Below are 14,215 nucleotides of genomic sequence, written 5' to 3' on the forward strand. Positions count from 1 at the left end.
GTCTTTTTTGGCCATGAAATTGGGGATTTCACAGTTGGTATCAGAGCATTAGTTTAAGCGAACTAGGAATTTGTAGTAAATTTCTAGACTTAAACTTAGAATGCTAAGTAATGATCGTGAGGAGTGTGTCTAAAAAAATGTTAGGTAGTACACCTAAATTGACCCAAGCACTAGTTTATTTTAGGAATGATGCCTAAAATGCTTTTATGTGCTAAATGTTTTGTGTAATAGCTAAATTGATGCTATTATTTGTTCGAATCTATGGTCTGTTGCCGACCGGATCTGGAAACCTTATGTGTTTAGGATTCTAAGCGTATGACTACGATATTAGAACTAGCATGTAAACGTTTCGGAGTGATAAGGATGATTTAAATATCTACCGTGAATGAGGATCTAAATTCACCTTATTCAGTGTGTAGATAAAAAATGGCAAGAACCAGAAGTGAAGTTGGAAACGCAAATGAAAACAGGAATCAACCACCTGTGATTGAGCGAGTGGCTGTTGTAGCAGCAGCACCTGAGCCAATAACAATGGCCGGTGTACAAATGATGATTCAAACAATGTTGGATCGTCAGATGAAAGAAATGAGATGTCTGCTTAGGCAGAATCGTGAAGAACTGTCAATTCAAATGGAAGAGCCTGAAGTGAATGGAGGGCATTCGGAGGGAGGTAACTTCAGTGGGACTATTGGTCAAGCCAACCCACTGTTAGTTAGACAAAACCATCAGGAGGGAGGAATTGATGGACTTGTATGCAAGTACAAAGAGTTTTTAACTTGCAAACCATCGACCTTCACTGGGAAGGAGGATCCGATTGGAGTCATAGATTGGATTTTGGAAATGGAATTAGCCTTTATGACATGTGGTTGTAAAGGCAATTTACAAACCATATTTGCAGTGCGTCAGTTTAGAGGGGCGTTGTTCGCTGGTGGAACACTCTGGGGAAAACCCTAAGCCCTAACGAGCCACTGCAACTATCTTGGGCAGAGTTCTTGGTGCAATTCAAGCGCAAGTTCTGCTCGGCCCAAAATCTGCTAGAGTTGGAGAACAAGTTTCTGACGTTAACAAAAGGGAGCATGTCAGTTGATGAATACACTAATGCCTGCATAGACAAGATGGAGTTTGCTTTGCGCATCGTCCCATACGAGCTGACTAAAGTTGACCGGTACACAAAGGGACTCCCATGGGAGTATGTGGTGCTAGTGCGTCAGGCACTTACTCTGGAGGCAGCTATCTGGGCTGCCAAGTCTGTTGAAGATATGATTAAGGGAAGAACCGCCATCAAGGTTGAGTTAACGAGAAAAGAAAGTTTGAAGGATCCTCAAGGTCCGATGAGAAGAGAAAATTTTCGAAGTCTGGTTCGAAAAAGTTCGAAGAAGAAGCACAATGGTGTGATAAGTGCAAGAGGAAGCACATTGGTAGATGCACTAAAGAAATGACCTGCTTTAAATGCGGGAAGACTGGTCATTATGCCAGCGAATGCACAAACAAAAGAGAAGCCTGCTTTAAGTGTGGTGAAGAAGGACACTTCAAACAAAACTGCCAAGGAAGGGAAGAGATTACAAAGCCAAATGTGCTGCCAAAACCAAAGGAAAGAGCATTTCAAATGATCCTTGATGAATCAGATGTCAACGCGAGGAATCAAGGATGAGGATTTTATATCCAAAGATCAAGTTATCAAGTAGCAGTGTGAATAGTAACTTATGGTGTAGCCTATTAGAGGCATGGTATAGGGTGAACTTAAACTTTTGTGTAATAGTTTCAAAGAATTAATATAAACCCTAGTTTTGTTATCTGGTGTGTTGAATGATTGTATGATTTTCTTGTATGGTGACTTGGTCGACCGCGGGACAATACTTGGGACGAGTAAGAGTAGGTGTGAAAGGTATACTACCGGAAGCACATGACTCACACTTGGATCAGGGAAAGTCACATGGTTACCAAGAAGCTAGTGATTGATTCCATTTTCTTCTAGTATGTCATTACCATTGTTTCGGTAATGACTAATAAGATGGTTGTTGTTCCGACCCTAGTGGTCATATCCAAATTGAGTTCGACTACAATGAGTTGTTACGTGGTTTCAAGAACCGAGTTCGATGTAGCATTTGACTGAAGTCAGAAGATTGAAATCAATGCAATCTTTGGTATCGTGCTCGTTGTTAAATAGGTTCATAGCTAGAAATGCTACAACTTAATATGTGATTATATCACATTAGAATATGAAGGAAGGTATATTCCATTTCGGAATTTGACTCTAAGAGACTTGAGTCTAAGCGTTGTATTATATGATGAAAGGTCATTAGAACATGACCCATCAGTCTGTTACAATAAATAAAGGAAAGTATTTATCCTAAGAAGAAGAAGGAGTCCACAATACGGACTTATTTGGTAACTCGGAATTTATGATTGCAAGTACGACATAGTACGAAAAGCAGATGCAAGATTGGGCATCGTCAGCAGTCAAGAAAGCCATAGAGTTAAAAAAAACTCTTTCGAGGAAACATAGAACTTACTGTTATTACCTAGGATGAAATAACGTGTGGAATCATTATGCAAGTCGTATTTCGTTGATGATTTCGGGACGTAATCATCCTAAGGGGAGATAATTGTAACGCCCGTAGATTTGGGCTAGTCAATTTAGAGACGATAAGCGTTAAAAATGACTTTTTGATAGAAGATTATTTAGGATGAATAATCTTAACTAAGTTGTAGTATATGTTACAAGGATTCTGTACATATAAAGAATTCCGAAATCCGAGTTATAACGAAGAAGTTATGACCTGTCGAAGTTTCGCGACAGAACCGGTACGACACAACGAGACGTAAATAGTGAATTTACATTAGAGCAACATTTGGCCTTAGCGATCATTCCAGAGCCCCGAAGAAAGTCCCAAAGCCCCAAAGAACCCGAGTAAAATAGTTTTCGAGCCGAAAATCGGCCCGCGTGAAGCCCGATTTTGGAGAAAACATCCTGGTTTCGTTGGAGAAGATTATTTCAAGAGACGAGGTGTTGTCCGATCATCTTCTAATCAAGTGAGTGTGTGGTTACTTTCTTCTAACACATAAATATGAAGTATTTGTTATGAAATATATGTTATGTGTTTATATATTGTTGTTTATTTGAGATGAGTGTGGAATGGATGTTTTATATAGTTTTTAAATGAGTTAAATTGTATATGTATTTTATATCAAGAGGTTAGTTTTAGATCGTTGAGTATGGATCAGATCAAGAAGTTAGTTTTAGATCCGTGAGTATGGATTAGACCAAGAGGTTAGTTATATATCCGGGAGTATGGATCAGGTAAAGAGATAAACTTGCTATTAGTCCGGGAGTATGGATTAAGACTAAGTTAATTGTCCCTAGTCCGGGAGTATGGATTGGGCACAGTTATAGATCTGGGAGTATGGATCAAATCAAGATTAAGGTATAGTTAATTGTTCCTAATCCGGGAGTATGCATTGGGCACAGTTTTAGATCCGAGAGTATGGTTCAGATCAGGAGGTTAGTTTTGTATTCGTGATTATGGATCAGGTGAAGAGATTAGTTTTAGATCTGTGAGCATGGATCAGGTGAAAATGTTAGTTTTAGATCCGAGAGTAGGGATCAGGTAAAGAGGAAAATTTTAGATACGAGAGTTTGGATCGTGTCGTTGTGAGGATCGAGGGGGTGGGATAAGAGTTGACTTTATATGGTGAAATCGTACAAGTTTGAATGTTCTATTTATATAAATACATGATATAACATTGTGGGATGAAAACCCTATATGCTCACCAGAATCCCAAGCCTGACCCACTCAGTTTTCTTTGCATTACAGGTAATGGCACAAGAGTATAAGTTAGTGGACTTGACGAGAGATTATGGATTATAGGCCAGTAGTTATGAATAACTGTTGTAAGGTTTATTTTGTTCTGTTTATGCTTTTGGTCTGTATTGAACATGACATCTTGAGATTTTGTTATATAATGAAAATACATTTCTTTAAAGAAAGGCTTTGATAATTTTTATCATATTTTGTTTTGGGAACAAATTCCGCAACTGTTTTCTTTAAAAGATCACTCTGATTTTATAAACAAAGCATAAACAAATCGGTCTTTTCTGGCCGTGAAATTGTGGATGTCACACGATGACAATTTCATTAATGATGTCGATAACGGTGGTGATACTTACTCTTCAGATAATGATGATGATTCATTAACGATGATGTTGTACAAGTATATTGTGTGACATCTCCAATTTCATGGCCAAAAAGTACCGATTTATTGATGCTTATTTAAAATCAGAGTATCATTTTTAAAGAATCATATTGCGGAATTTGTTCCCAAAAACATGAGAATGATATTATAAAAGCATTTCCGAAGAAATTTATTTTATATATATTGTAAACGTTTGCAATACATAAGCATAAAAAGAAACAATGCAGGCCTTACACTAGTTTATCTAAACTATTTGGGTATAAGCATCCATAAAATCGCTCATCATAACATCACACTTGTGCTCTTGTGGCACTACCTGTAATACTAGAAACTGGGTGGGTCAGGCTTGGGGGCTTGGTGAGCACATAGAGTAATTCAACCAACAATAAGTATATTATTATAATTATATATTTTCATCAAAACATTCAACGTGTTTACCCATTCCCGTTATCCTCACCTTTTGTCCCTAAAACATCTAATTATAGGGACCTATCCTAAGGATTATCTTCGGGATAGAAAAAAAATGCTTAGGGGATTCCTTGGAACTATATGTTAATAAGGCAACCATGGGGGGGGGGGGATGGAGTACATTTGGTGAACACTTAGTTCAAAAACACCTACAGGTTGTGAGCCTGCTAGCGTTCCGTTGGACTTTCTAAAATAGTATGTGGTCGTCATCTATACGCCGCTAGACGACTGGATCATCTTTAAAGTCAAGGCCTCTCATCATATATATCTTCTTTCATCTCTCATCTATATCATCTTACATCTACCCATATTTACCCAATGTATTTATAGGTAATAAAAATACCGATACAATTTAAATCAAGGAAGACATGTATAAAAATCATTCATCTAGCATATATATATATATATATATATATATATATATATATATATATATATATATATATATATATATATATCAGGAAACACAGATAATAGGCGCAAATAGCATGTAATTTTCTTAAATACTTTTATATCTATGTGTAATATGAAAGTAACTATGCACTCACTTTCTAATGTGATGACTCGAAACTCGGACAACGCTTCGCTTTAGCACTTGGTTTTCCCTTTAATTTGGCCTAGGTTCAATTAACTCTAAGTCTTAGGATAATATTCCTTATGAATAAAGATAGCTTAGATCCATCATTAATTCCAAAGTCTATCGATCTTTAGCTGATAAGGAACAACCAGCTAGGAGCATATCGGAGGAAGGGTCCGTTTGGTATACATGGTATACTATTTGGAAATCCCACTTTAAACACATCACTAATCCAGCCTAAACATCATCCCTGTAAGTAGATCAATCAGTAATATGACATTGGAACTACTGACGAATCTTATTTATAAATTCATCACAATGACTATGAATTTTAAACATAAGTTATACTAGAATAAAATAGAGTGTAATTTAACTTGCAGAGATTCCCTAGACCAAAGTTCGAAAATTACACTGGCGACACTTTGGGGTGATAGCTACTAGATACCCGACTCCTAGGTGCTTCTAAACGTGCCAAAATATCCTAAATAATAAGGAGAAAGTTGGACCATAAGAGTAGAAATAGAGAGAGAGAGAGAGAGAGAGAGAGAGAGAGAGAGAGAGTGAATTGAATGTCGTGGAAGGGGAATGAACTCGAGACATCTATTTGTAATCTAATCCTTGACCATGCGTGCCATGCAAGGGACATGCACGCTGCACATAGGGTCAACATTGCTCCTCAGGATTGCTGACACGTGGTGATCAATGGTTGGGGCGACATGACGTCTTCTAGAAGGCCGTGCCAAGGGCGTAAACGCGCGCGACGAATTTTAAACTTCAAAATTGCATAACTTCTTCATACGAGCTCTATTTTGTACATTTTTTTTATATCCACGTGTAGCTATCGACTGGATCTACAACTTTTTTTAGACTTCGTCGGATAATTTTGACTTTATTTATTTTACACATGCTTAGACTGCTAAAGCCCTTATAAAATGCATAACTTTTTCATACGACGTATATTTTCGACTCTCATTTTGATTGTTTCGGCTAACAATCAACCTATCTAAAATTCAATATTTGGGCTGTCTACTGCTACGTTGAATCTTATAAAAATCATAACTTTCTCTATTGAAGTCAGATTTGGACGTTCTCTATATGTACGCTCTCGGTTTAGCAACTACTACGACTTTTGTTTAAATTACTAAGGCTGAAAAGTAATCTAACGAAAATTTACTATTTACGATGCGCATTGTCGAATTTGGTTGGATCGCGAACTTCAACAGAACATAACTCCTTCGTTATAAGTTCGATTTAAATGCTCCTTATATCCCCGTAATCCCTGTCACGAATACTTCATCTTTTATGAAGGGTATTCAACATAATTATTATTCTATTTTAGATGCGTATTTTATTCTTATTTTGTTATATTGTCGTAAGCACGTATACTACAAATAAATACACATAAACCACATAATACTCAAATAATTTCCCTTTATTATATCAAATGAGTTACAATTGTTGACCCTAATTATTTAGTTAATGCCTAGCGAGAAACGCTTCTAGTGATGGTTATGACTAATGGTATGTTACGATTATTATATACTCTGATTTCTTATAATATATGTTTATTAGTTTTGTTTAAAGTATGTTTATTATATATATTGAATGGCAACACATTTCGCGAGCAAACATGGAAGAGATGGCGGGGAAAGACGTCCACATGGAGGCACATGCAAGGAAGCAGCGAGTTGTGAATCTTGTAGGTTACATGAAATTGTTAAGTATGAGCTATATTTTTAAAGTTCCAAATTTCTAAATTTCCAATTATATGTGTCAATGTAGTAAACCCGAAGTAGGTATCTAGCAAAGGAAGAAATTTAAATGTGCATGCAATGTATAGGGCCAACGATGAGAATCTTTTACCTGTGTGAATTGATAGCGATAGGGAGACCTATCGATTCCTAGGGAAAACTGGAAAAATGTTAACGTGTTTGATCTCAAATTTAGTGGCATCAAATTTACCACTCCATTATAGGTCTTGGCAGTATGTTCCTTTCGAATACAAAGAATCTATGTATCGTGACTTAGAAGTAAGTACACAATACTTTGTATATGTAAATTTTTTTATACTTTTTAAATATTTCTTTTACTAATTAAATTTTCTTTTTTTATTGCATACATATTTTGATCTTAATAGCTATTAGGGTACAAATTTGTGGGAAGCCATTCGAACGGTTGTAAATGCCAATGACCAAAGAGCATACAAAGAACACAAACATGTCGCAGAATGTCATTTTGACGAATTCGACGGATATGACGATATGGAAACTGTAAGAGGATATCAGCCATAATAAATGGCGGCCACAACTTAGAATGAATTGATTAATGAGCTTTTTCTGAACGAAGGTTATATGAATCGATCTGTAAAGGTAAATAATATAAGGCCAAACTTCCACATACAAGTGCTCATGGTTGTAGGTCATATACCGAAAGATATCATATGGAGGTAATAAAATTGATTATGTAAATCTATTAATTGTTTTTGGCTTATTATAGGTTGAACAATGACTAAGCTCACAATCGCATTAAGGGTTGGAGACAAATGTGCATCAAGGAAGGTCGTGGTTGTTGTACACCACAAGAATAAGAAAATTAGGTAAGTAATAAATGAAGTTAATACGTTGTTAACTATGTTGTTGTTTTTGTTGTTGTTAGTATCATTATTATAGTTTTTAAGGTATATTATTATTATTTTAGTGTTTAATTTTTTTATTTATTTTAATTAATGTATGTTTATTCTTTTCTTTATTTTAGGAAAAGATTCAAGCGAAGTATACGAAGATGCAAGAAGAGGTTGGGGAGCGCGAATGTAATGTCCCAAAAATAAGAACCAAAAATTTCATTTTAATTTAATAAAAAAATGTTTAAGACATCATCAAAAGATTCCACATGTAACAATTTATCAAAACATCTCAATATCAGAGTAAACATCAAATGCGAAACAAAACGTGTGTGCACTGCAATCACCATGAGATCTTCCCTTTTGCACTAGAAGTCCCTGAAACATAAAACTAAAAACCGTAAGTACAAAGCTTAGTGAGTTCCCCGGAATACCACATACCACACATACATAAATAAACACATAATGGGCCCTGCTCGACATCGAGCCCCGCTCGGTATACAGACTTGTCAGTCATCAGGCCCCACATGGTATACATATAAACGTATAATCATATAAACGTACAAACACATGTGATAATCACAAAGATAATAGCGTACAGTGCAGTCATCGGGCTCCGCCTGGTAAATATATACACATAAGACATCCAAGAGTCACACAGGAAACTAACATACTAACATATCAAAACATGTGCCGACATTGGTGCCTTCGACCCACTAAGCACGGTGAGTAAACTCACATCGCACAGCTAAATCTCAGAGATAAATCTCTGGCTGTTGGCCTGCTAAAAAATCTCGCGCTATAATCACAAAACATCATCCAATTAATAATTGGATCCTGGCTCACCATAAGAGTCCAAACTAGGGTAAAAGACCTTTTTACCCTTCCTTATATTTGGCCCACGGCCCAAGCCCAATCCAAATTGTCCAAAGGCCTAAATTGTAAAATAATCACCGAAGGCCTACTATGGCCCAATTTTCCGTATTAGGCTCAAATCCCTTCATGGGCCTTAAACCAAGGTCCAAGAATATTCTTAGCCCAAAACAATATTTTAAAGGCCCAATATAAAGCCCTAGACTCCTAAGGTCCAAAATAGGCTCAATACCGAAAAACCCAAGTTTCGAAGCCTACTGCTGAATATGCGAGGCGTACTCAGCTTGTACGCTAAGCGATTTTGCTTTAGGGATTGTACGCCCGACGTACCAGCTTGTACACCCAGCGTACTCCCCCTTGTTTTGCCAACTTTCTCATTCAACTCTTAAACGGTTAAGACATCACTCCAAAACTTAGATACGACTTCCTTAAGTTGGTTTATCACGTAAAGTTGCCAACTTTATGTGCATGCATGGCTTAATGAGGCTCTTAAAGCTCAAAAGGACTTAACAAATGACTTAATGCATGCATGAGACCACCAATACCATAAGGTTTGCATTTTTATGCCTAAGGACCCTCAAAACATCCAGATCTAGAAACTTTAGCTTCTAAAACGGCCTTAACTCATCAAGACCAACCAAAAGGGACTAAAAAGAACCATAACAAGCTAAAGAGTAGATCAAAGCAAAGAGTAGACAAGGTATGGAATTTTTACCTCAAAAGTCACTAAAAGATGGAGCTAATTATATATATCTCTAAGCTCCCCTCGAAGGAATGAGTCTTCTACTTCTTCTTTTATCACTTCAAAGAGCACAAAACCCACCGAAGATCAAAACCAAGGCTCAAAAGCACCACACAAAGCATATGGATGAATTAGGGTTTTCAAGGGTAAGGAGGTTGAGTAAACATGTCCAAAAGAGGCTATCATATGGATTATATAGGGTGCAACACCCTAAAATTAGCGTTCCATTAAATCATATGTACGTCATGCGTAGAAAAAGCACACGCCCTGCGTACATGGTCCGAAACCGCGATCCAACCTCTCAACTAGTACGCTAAGCATACACAAATGGTACGCCCCGCGTACTAGCTTCTCAGCTAGTACGCTAAGCGTACCCTATGGTACGCCCCACGTACTAACCACAAGGACCAAAAGTGAATTGCTCAGAAATAGAAGGGTTGAAAGGGAACATACCAAATTCAAGTCTTACAGTGAACATGTAAATAAGTCTAATTGTCTTACTCATGCCCTCGATTAGAGACGCAAACATACTTGCATAGTTGGAAGGAAACTAAGAACCGACAATAATTTAATTACAAATTAACTTCCTTCTAAATCTTCCAAAACCCAATCTCAAAATATGGATAATACCCAATTTGTTGCATTAACCCAACAAATGCAACAATATTTGCAACAAATGCAACAAGGGTATAATAACTCATTGGCGGACGTAATTCCTAACTTCCAACCACCACCAATGCCACAATTTCAATTCAATCCAAATATGTTTCCACCAAATACCTCTGCACCAACTAATGGGACAGATGAGATCGAGGAGAAGGGTGAAGATTGTGGTGATTGATATTTTATGTTAATTTGAACAATGTCTGTTGAAGACTTGTTTTTTTGGTTGTATTTGTTGTGGTATGTAGTAGAATTTAAGTCATGAATTTGAACTATGATGGTTTATTATGATTATATAGTGTGTGACATTATGTTGCATATTGTTTGGATTTGTTTTAAAAAACAAGTTTGGTATATATAACATAATTTGTGAAAAATATTAAAAATTAGGCTATACCGATGGCATGTCGTCAGCATAAGTCCTAACTGTAAAAATAGTTTTGACCTATACAGACGACAAGTCGCTGCTATAGCTAAAATGGAAAAAAAATCGTTACCCACTTTTCCCCGCGACAGGTCGTCGTAGTAGGTCAATGTGTCCTGATGATAGGTCGTCGATATAGATTGTTTGTATATCGACGAAAAGTCTTTCTTTAAAAGTAAATAAAATTTTTTCCTCGAAAATCACTTCCGACGACCCTTTGCCCATGACTTGTCGTCTGTATCTGGGCTTATCCTAACGACTTTTTTCGACTTCCACCGACAAGGTTGTACCGACGAATTTTTAATGATGGCTTGTCGTCGGTATAAGCTATCCCGAGGACATGTTGTCGGCATAGGGGTAGTAAATGTCATCGGAATAAGGGTCTTTTGTTGTAGTGTGTATGTAAAAATTGAGAATATTGTATTATGTCGGTATCCGACAAACAAGTTCTAGAACTAAGTGTTGTGGCTGTTGATTGTAACATCACCTATAATTTAGTATAATAATTAGAATAAGCACAAGTGCCAATGGAAATTCAAACGATGATATAATGCAAATTAAATAGTGCTGAGTGCATACTTAGGTTGTAGGGAGTGACTCTCTAGCTCACTCGCGAACTCTCTTGCCATGTCCTTGACACCATTCCTTAGCCTCCTCACCCAAGCGCTAAGCCTCTCAGTTCTTCTATGCTCACTAGCAGCTTGACGAGATGAAAGAGAAGAGGAAGAGTAACATAGGTGGTCCTAATTTGACCATTTGATTATTTCAGTTTCAAATGCTTATAACTCCAACTTAGCTAATTGTACCCTTTTAAAGTTTATTTTTTTAAATAGTTAAATAAACATTTATTTGATTTAAGAAAAAAAGTTGTTTACCTTCTAAACACAACATCACTCCATATCATTATACTATGCTTAGGTGACTTTAAAAATATGACGTGACAATGCTTTAACACATGCTACCATTACCTATATCCTTATATATAATAATAGTTTGATAACGTATATGAATTTATTGAATAATGTAAGCCAAAGATATTTATATGATGCTACTTTGAAGTTTTGGTGCTTAGTGAAAGGATATGCAATCTCGTATACTATAACTACGATGTCAGGTACCAGATATGTAGTATCGGGCAACAAAACTATGGAGCAAAATACAAAAACTATGGTGTCGAATTTCCAACTCTACTGTGCCATTTTGCCAAAGCTGCGGTGAAAATTCAGAAAAATTGGTTACAACATGTTAAACCTTTCAAAAGCTAATATTTTATCATCCTGTCCATCTCATGAGTATAAATAGAGATTATGCTCCAACTTTGGGACACTCTTATGAAAATAGAACATTTCATCGTTCTTTTAGTGCGAAAACAAAAGCGCTTGGCCACAGAAGTAACTCGACTTTAGGTTTTAGTCATACCATGTTTGTTTCTGCTCAATTTCCCCCCTCTATGGATGTGGTATTTTATATAGGTAATGTCCATGCCAAGAGATATAAATGGAAACAAGATAAATATAAAACAATTTAAGTATATATAATCACTAATATAATATAAAATCAATGAATTATTTATGTTGAAGTATAATTCAGGATCATTTGGAGATTGAAATTAACACATTGGACCACAGGCGATTCTATTTTTGATTACTTAAAACTAGGATATATGCTTGTCTTATAAAAAAACTAGATGAATATCAATATTTGAAATCTTTACAAATATACGTTCTTAAATATATCAATGATGTTGTTGTTAACTCTTATATAATAAATCTCATAATAAGTTGGTATAAACATTGTTTGTTTCGAATTATATGAAATTGTAGACATCTTTTAAAATTCTATAATCTCAATTGTCTTAATGACATTTACCGCGGGTTGCTCATGAATAAAATTAAATATAATATATGGTTTAATGATATTTATAGTTATTGTTATGCTTAATTAATTTTAAAAGTTTATTTTCTTAAGATTTAATTTTTATCATTGTAATTATTTAAAACATCAAACATTGTTTTTGTTTGTAAAGGTAACAATATGTTACTTTTAACTAATGTTGTTGTAAGTTATTTAAAATAACGTATTTGTAAACTCTTAATTATTTTAATTTGGTTTCAGAAATTTAATTTTTTTTAAAATTTATTTGATGAATATTGTTAGTTTTTTTATTGTAATTATTTAAAATAACAAACATTATTTTTTGTTTATAAAGATAGCATTATAGGTTTTTTATATAATATTACTTTTAACTATTCTTATTGTAAGTTATTTTTAAGCTAATTATTTGAAAATCTTTAATGATTATAAAAAAATAGTTTCATGATTTTCTTTGTTAATTTAGGATTACAATTTAGATTTAACATTATAATTTATAATTTTTAACTATTTATAAAATAGCCTCTCGGTTTTTTTAAATTTAACTAAAATTCTGATTTAAGTTAACCGTTTAACATTATATTGAAATTAATATATAATTTAACTATTTAACTGTTTTTTGTTTTTAAAGATACCATTATAAGTTTTTTATATAATATTACTTCTAGGGTTATTTATATTCAATAGTTGTTTGCAAATCATAGTTAAAATATAGATCCTTTAAGGTTCATGTGAACTTAGAATTTATGTTTTTCCGCCAAAAATAGATTTTTGTAACATATAAAACTCATCAATAGTATCAGAGTCATTGTTCTCATTGATCTCTCACAAAGTTGAATAGATCAAAATAAGGGTTTATAGAAACTAAACCCTAATGGAGGCATTTTCAAAAATTGCTAGGGTTTTTGAAACCCTAGCTCCACCCTTAGTTTTTTCGATTGTTACATGGGTTTTAGAAAGCCTAGCCTCCTCCATATTTTCAATTACTTAGAGGGAAAAGTTAGGGTTTCCTTATTTGATAATTATTGTTTTAATTAGTTAAAATAGAATAATTAAAATTGGATAACCTCAATACTATTATTTTTTCGAAAATTTAGTAGGGACTAGATTATGATTAAATTTAAATTATTTGATTATTAGTTAATTGTAAATAATTATTTAACCCTCATGAGATTTTAATTAAATTAATTAATTGTTAATTAAACGATAAATATTAAATTTTAATTGGTTTAATTTTAAATTAAATTAATTTTTTATATTAATTTCGAAAATTTAAAATTAAACCTAGTAGAAAAGTTTTAAAATATACCTTATACTATATAATTAAAAGATTAATATAATATATGTATAAAACAAGTCAGTCGGATCGCTAGTATGCTTCATTTACGAAGCCAAAATCTAAGGGGGTATAAGGAAACTGCCTACAAAATGGTAGTTGAATGGGTGTCAATTCTCACCCACCGCTTCCTTACTTGGTGGAGGGTCGTTAGCAGAACGGATCTTAAAGGACATTAACTTCATTAAAAGTATAATGTTATTAAAGTACTACAACTATTTTTAAAATCCCACTTTTAGTTACTTTAGGAAAAATGTGAAAGGTATGCTAATCCATGAAAACGGCATCATGCTTTATATGTCGTGAATGGAGCGTAGGGGTGTCGAACGGGTAAACTTTTCGGGTTTCGGGTAGAACGGGTATTACCTTAAGAAAATAATATCTGATACCCGACCTATATTGTAATTCAGGTTTTCGGGTTTCGGGTATTTGGGTTTGAGGTCGGG

The sequence above is a fragment of the Lactuca sativa genome, chromosome 8 (genome assembly GCF_002870075.4).
Source record: "Lactuca sativa cultivar Salinas chromosome 8, Lsat_Salinas_v11, whole genome shotgun sequence".
In the NCBI taxonomy this organism is placed as follows: Eukaryota; Viridiplantae; Streptophyta; class Magnoliopsida; order Asterales; family Asteraceae; genus Lactuca; species Lactuca sativa.